The 6233-nt window shown below is 67.3% G+C and overlaps 1 protein-coding gene across 1 annotated transcript in view; it reads left to right on the top strand.

The window, feature by feature from the left end:
• The first annotated feature begins 2157 nt into the window (after window positions 1-2157).
• The window catches only part of ADSSL1 (adenylosuccinate synthase like 1), a 17746-nt gene continuing 13670 nt past the window's right edge, over window positions 2158-6233 (top strand). Inside the window, exon 1 of the mRNA XM_025042026.1 lies at window positions 2158-5475. The gene's annotated coding sequence lies outside the window, so the exon portion shown is untranslated. The remainder of the gene's footprint in view (window positions 5476-6233) is intronic.

Consider the following 6233-nt stretch of genomic DNA (forward strand, 5'->3'; position numbering starts at 1 on the left):
GGGGAGGGGCTCCGAGCGCCTCCGAGCTTCTGTGGCCTTTCACAAGCTCCGCCCAGAGGCCGGACTCAGAGCCCCCGCCCCTCAGGAGTAGCCCAGTGCACTGGGCTCCCAGAAAACCTGAACAGCTGGACCACTCCCGCCCGGACGCCCTGACTCCCGGGCTGCTTCCTGGGACTGTGGGAGGTCTCCCACCCTCCCCCTGTCCTCAGTCCTGGCAAGCCAGCCCAGCCCCCTCCCCTGAGAGCCCCAGGAGCCAGAGGCAGCCCCTGATCCCCCTGCCCCCCGGGCAGCTTCGCAGGCTGTGGCTCCTCTCCCCGCCTGCCCCCCAGCACAGGGCAGTGGCTCCCCCGGCCCCCTGCCCCGCGCTGCGGCCTGGCCCGCCCTCCACGCCCGTCTGTGGCCGTGTCCTCTCCTTGGAGTGACTTTGCAGTTAATTCCCCACGACATGCTCATCTTGTTGCCACTGGACTCTCCCGGCTGCGGAGATAGCTCTAGAATTGAGCGGTCCCTATGCTGCCCCCCCGCGCCAGCAAGCCAGGCCCCGCCCACTGCTCTCACTTGAAAGGGCCGGGCCAGGCCGGAGTCCCGTTTGGGTGGCTGCCTGAAAGGCCTGCAGCTGGCCAGCCCCAGTGACCAGGTCACCTGGCCTGTCACCTGGGCTTGGGGCTGTCCCCAGAGGTGGCTGCATCCCCTCTGGCTGCCCTATCTTTGTTCCCATCTCCTTCGTTTGGGGCCTGTGGTCAGCCTGCCCGTGGGGGTTGGGGTGCACCACGCAGGCCTCCGCCTTCCGTCTGCCCTGGCTTCCCGCTTTGGCCCCCCCAGTGACCTGAGACGTCGTCAGCCGCCCACGCTGGCCTCTGTGTTCCCTCGTGCTTTCCCTGCTCGGACCTGGGGCTGTGAGCTCTGCCCACCCGCCTCCTGGGGGTCCCTCCACCTCCACGGGCCCCCGCTTTCTGTCTGCTGAGCGTTCTTCCTGCTGCCTGACCACCCCCACCCCCTGCCCCAGAACCAGATAGGGGCCTAAGGGCCCGCTCCCCGGACTGGCCATCAGTCTCCCCTGCTGCACCCTGTCCCCAGCCTGGCGGTGGTCCCAGGTCTGGGGCGGCCAGCTGCTCACTCCGCCCCCAACCACAGAGCCAAGGTTTAGAACCCACATTGCCCACGGCAGTGCTGAGGGCACCGGCTCTGTGTGCCCGTCGGTCCCAGCACAGGCACCTGCTAGGTGGGGAGCTCACATGGGCGGGGGCACCTGGCAGGCCCCCTCTGGCTGGGCTGCGTCCACCTAGGCCCTCCTGGGAAGGCCCCAGCTGCTGGCGGAGCACTATGGCGACGGGCAGTGTGGCCTCACTCATTGAGGGGCCGTGTCCTGCATCTCGTCTGTGTTCTGGGACCTCTCTCCAGGGGCCGGGGGTATTGAGAAATACCTCACCACACCCCCCGGGCCGGTCCAGGGGCCTCTCAGGGTCGAGGGGCAGCTCTCTGGGGCCAAGACATCTGTACCCTCGGATGGCACTGATGGCCCCGTGGTGGCTCCAGGGACAGGGCTGCCCCAGGTCACACTACCCCTTGCGGCTGTGGGAACAGCTGCTCTGGACAGTCGAGACCTGCGTGCCCACCTGGAGCTGGGGACCTTCCTCCCAGGCCTCGGGGAGGAGAGCGGCTCCTGGTCTGGGGCGAGTGAGTGACAGCAGCGACGTGTAGCAGGTGCCATGCTGGTGGGGCGTTCACAGCTTCACTCAGACGAGTGGGTCGCCAGCGTCTCCGCCCTGATTATGCCGGCCACTGCTGCCGCTGCCCCGGGCCTCCTCCCTGACCGGGCCCCAGACCTCACCGGTCTGCTTCCTGTCCCCATGTCCCGCACACAGGCTAGTGCAGCAGGTAGACACAGGCAGAAGGGCTGGTCCCTGTCCTGAGTGAGCTGATGGGGCCCCAGTGTTGATATGGGGGGCGGGGTCAGAGGAGGTCAGTGGGGGGCCTCCAAGCACATGTTGGGGTATGAGGGGTGAGGGCTAAGAAAGGGGGAGAGGAGCAGACGGATACCTGGGAGCAAGCCTGGGGACACGCATGGGTGACAAGGCTCCCAGGAAGCCACACTGAGGAGCCCCACTAGTGTTGAATGGGGGGAGGGGAAATAGGGGCATGGCGAGGCGCCCCCCAGCGGGGATGTCGGGGGTTGGTCTCAGGGCTGCACAAGCCTTGGGGTGGCTAGGAGGGTAGCAGCGGCCATGCCGGCAGGTGGGCTCTCCAGATGCAGTGTGGGGGTGTGCAGAGCACTGGGGGGTGTGTTGCATGGCTCGGTGACCACTCCCCCTCTCTGGGGACAGGCTGTGCATGGATCTGAGCCCAGGCAGCCCAGGAGAGTGGGCCGGTCAGACGCCAGTCAGGGCCAGGAAAGGTCAGGGCTGATCAGGTTCCCGAGAGTGCCAGCCTTGGTCTTGGTCCCATTCCCGTGTCTGGGAGTGAGGAGGTCCCGCCCCTTAAATCCACCAGGGACACAGCTGGCATCCACAGGGACTTTGACTGACCAGCCCGGCTGAAGGTGGTGGGGGTGGCATCAGCCCCCTGGGGGGTTTGGATCTGTGCCTGTCCCCAGGCCCCACCACAGAGGGGGCCCCCTGAGGCGCAGAGGCCAAGGCCTGCCTCCATGCTCCGCTCCCTCCCACTGGCTTGCCAGTCCCACAGGGGCACAGAAGTGGGGACAGGCCGAGTTCTGGGAACCCCCCAAGCTGCCCGAGGTCCTGGGATAGTCCTGGCTCACTGTGACAGGATGCCAGGCACGGAGTCCCCACAGAGCCTGGGGCCGGAGGCGAGGGCCGCCCCCCAGAGGCCAGGCTGGGCCGTGTCTCAGGGACCTGCCCTCCCCAGGGGGACTTCCAAACTGGGCCACAGCCCAGTGGATGGAGCCGCACCCATGCCCGACGGCCCCTTGACACAGCTCTCCTTGGGCCTGCAGATGGCAGCCGGGCCAGAGCCTAGGGAGGCCAGGTATAGTGTCCCCACCTGCGGCCTGGAGGAGGCCAGACCAGGGTCTCTGGGACGGTCACCCAGGCCTCTGTGGGTTGGCGTTGGGCTGGCTCACGCTCGGGGAGTGGACTGTGGCCTGCCGCCTGGGCCTGGCAACTGGCAGGGGTCACCTGATGCCCACTGGTCAGCAGTGGCCTGCGCCAGTCCTCGTGTTTGCCCGACAAAGGCGGGGTGTGCTCACAGGCACTTCATGCCTACGTGTGTGTCCTCAGCCAGTGGACATTGGCTCTGGGCACTCAGCAGGGTGGGGGGCAGGGTGCCCGGGCTCATCTGGCGCTCCGCCTGGCGGGCAGGACTCGGCGCTGGGGGAATGTATGGGTTACGGGGACAGCGTCTGCAGGAAGGCCGTCCCTGGACTGTGCTGCACACCCTCCCCCGAGGACCTGTTTCCCCGTCTGTCTGTGGGACCACAACCCCCAGGCTGCCCCTCTTTCGAGGGCCAAGGTGATTGCGGGTGTCTGCGGAGAACCTCTCCGAGGGGACTCACTCCGTGTGCCCAAAGGAGGGCGGAGCAAGGATAGGGTCTCCGAGAGGGCGCAGTGACCCCCACACCAGGGCCTGTCAGTCACGCGGGCCTGTCTAAATTCCCGGCCGTCCCACGCCTCCCGACGGCCAGACTCGGGGTCTGCTGTGGGGATTCCGAGGGCCCGGGCCGAGCCCCCTCCCCACGCCTCGCCGGTGTTGGCTCCCTTCATGCACCTCCCCACCCATGGCCCTCTGAACAGCGCAGCCAGCTCCATCCTGAGCCCCCGGGCCCGGCCCCACCTGCTCACCCAATCACCGGACACCCCCCCTCAGCTCCCAGGCCCCTGCCACATCCCTGTCACTTGCCAAGCATCTGGAAGTACCAGGGCTGCGCGGCTGCCACTGGCCAGGAGACGCCTGGGGGAGCAGCAGGCCCGCCCTCAGGAGTCGAGCTGTGGGACACAGCAGGGCCACAGGAGGCACAGCTGGACAGCGGTGGCCACAGGAGTCTGAGACGGCAGGCCCACCACACACAGCCCCCGCCCTGGGCAGTGGCATTGGGGGCAGGCCCGGAGAGCCTTCCCGCGTGCACTTCATGAGCAGGATGTCCCGGTGGGACCCCTGGCGGAATTGGCCTCTGGCAGGGCCGGGTTTCCAGCTGGAGCAGGTGGAGGTGGAGTGGGGGTGAGGGGAGGCTGTGGCTCTAGCCCCACCTAGTTTAGTGACCCAGGGAGCAAGGTCCAGGAGGGAGCGCCCTGGCCCGGGGCCTGCTGGCGTCTTCCTGTCACTGTCCCCTGCCCCTCTAGGCTGTCCCAGGGGAGTTGCTAGGAGGCTGTAAACCTGCACAGGCAGCGTGAGGGGCAGATGCTCTGGTGGGTGGGGAAGGAGGCCGGGAGGCGAGGCCCCTCATAGCCTGCACTTGTCACCTCCTCTGCCAGGCGGGGAGGACCGCAGGGGACAGCAAGGAGGCAGCTCCTTGGATAAGCCTGTCTGCAGGAGACTCAGGCAGGCAGCTGAGGCCCAGCTGGGCTCCAGGGTCCTGGGGACAGAGCAGGCACAAGGGGCAGGTCCATGGTGCTGGGCACCGCCCCACCCCTGGACCCTGTGTGCTGGCCCTGGGGGCCCAAGAGGGGCCAGCGGGAGGGGCCAGAGACCCATGCCCTGGGGCCTGCAGTGCCCTCCAGTGGTGGGAAAGTGGGCCTGCACTCCAGCCAGCCCTCTGTGGACTTTCCCAGGGCTCCCTGTACCCTCCCAGCCCCAGCCCACTGTATGCACAAGTTCCCAAAAGAGGGGAGCCTGTGGCCTGGGCATCCCCCAAAACAGAAGTGGCCTCGAAATTGTCTTTTCCTTTTTATTCATACATGGGAGGCACGGGCCCAAAGGGAAGAGCCCCTGCTGAGGAGGCAAGGCTGTCTGGGGCCCCACTGGCCCATGGTGGCACCTGTCCACCACTGCAGAGCTCGGGCTGTGTGGCGTGCAGCAGTGGGGGGCTGGGTTTGTGCTTCCGGAAGGTTTGGGCCCCCTCATTCCTGCATCGTAGGCCCCCAGAGGGCTTCTGAGTGTGTTCCGGCCTCAGGGGCCTGAACTGAGACACCTTGGGGCGTTGACATGTGCCCACGAGACAGTCCAGGCCTTGCCCAGCCCCCGCACCTCGCCAAGGAGCAGGGCACTCGCCCAGCACACCCCAGACTCACAGCGGCGGACCACTAACCAGACTCCCCAAGTCTAAGGTGGGCCATGTGTCCCACATCCTGGGGACAGAACTGCCACCCCAAGCAGCCCAGCGGCATCTCCTGAGCGCCTGCTGTTAGCCCTGCCTGGAGTGTGGCCGGGCAGGCCCTCCCAGGGCGCTCCTGGACACTCAGCTGGCTCTGTGTTCCCAGGGGGGCAACAACGCCGGGCACACGGTGGTGGTGGACGGCAAGGAGTACGACTTCCACCTGCTGCCCAGCGGCATCATCAACAGCCAGGCTGTGTCCTTCATCGGTGAGTGCCCGCCGCCCCGCCTGCGACACTGTCCAGCCCAGGGCCCGCTGTGCGGGGCGGGCCCTCCACGTCTGCGCCCAGGCACGCCTGTGGAGCGGCGTGCTTGGCAGGGCCTCGCCGGCCTCAGGGCCTCGCCGGCCGCAGGCCGAGCCTGCCAGCCCCCGTGTGGGCACCTGATGTGGGAGCCTGTCCTCAGCCTCATGGGACAAGTGGGGGGTTGGGCGGGACACCCATCCAGCCTGGGCCCTAGGGGGAGAGGGCGCAGGGGCCTCTACTGAGCTCCCAGACTCCCTGAGGGTGCTGAGCAAGCCCACAGTGTGTACGTGAGTGAACGTGTTGTGTGGGGGGCGAGTGTGTATGTGTGCAAGTCCGTATGTGTGTGAGTGTGTGCGCACGTACGTGCGAGGCTGCAACGGGCCGGGCCTGGCTTCCTGCTGCGTGGACGGAGCCCAGCCTGTGGGGACGCTGTGCCTCCCTCTGCCCCCAGCCCTGCCACCTCGTCCTCCCTGCAGCCCCAGTGACTCTGGGTGCTCCTAAAAGACAAAGCCACCTCCAGGACTGCGAGGCCCTCCCTCCCTCCCTCCCTCCCTCCCTCTCTCTCTGTGACAAAGGCCTCCCCCGCTCAGAGACATGTTCCCAGGTCCCCGGGCCTGGCCCGTGGGACGTGCTCTCAGAGCTTCCAGTACTTTTCCTTCTGGCTCTTTCCATGACTGAGCCTCACTCGTGACTCATCTGCGCCTGCCCCTCCCTGGTAAGGA

Source organism: Pteropus alecto, unplaced genomic scaffold (genome assembly GCF_000325575.1).
Source record: "Pteropus alecto unplaced genomic scaffold, ASM32557v1 scaffold8, whole genome shotgun sequence".
Lineage (NCBI taxonomy): Eukaryota > Metazoa > Chordata > Mammalia > Chiroptera > Pteropodidae > Pteropus > Pteropus alecto.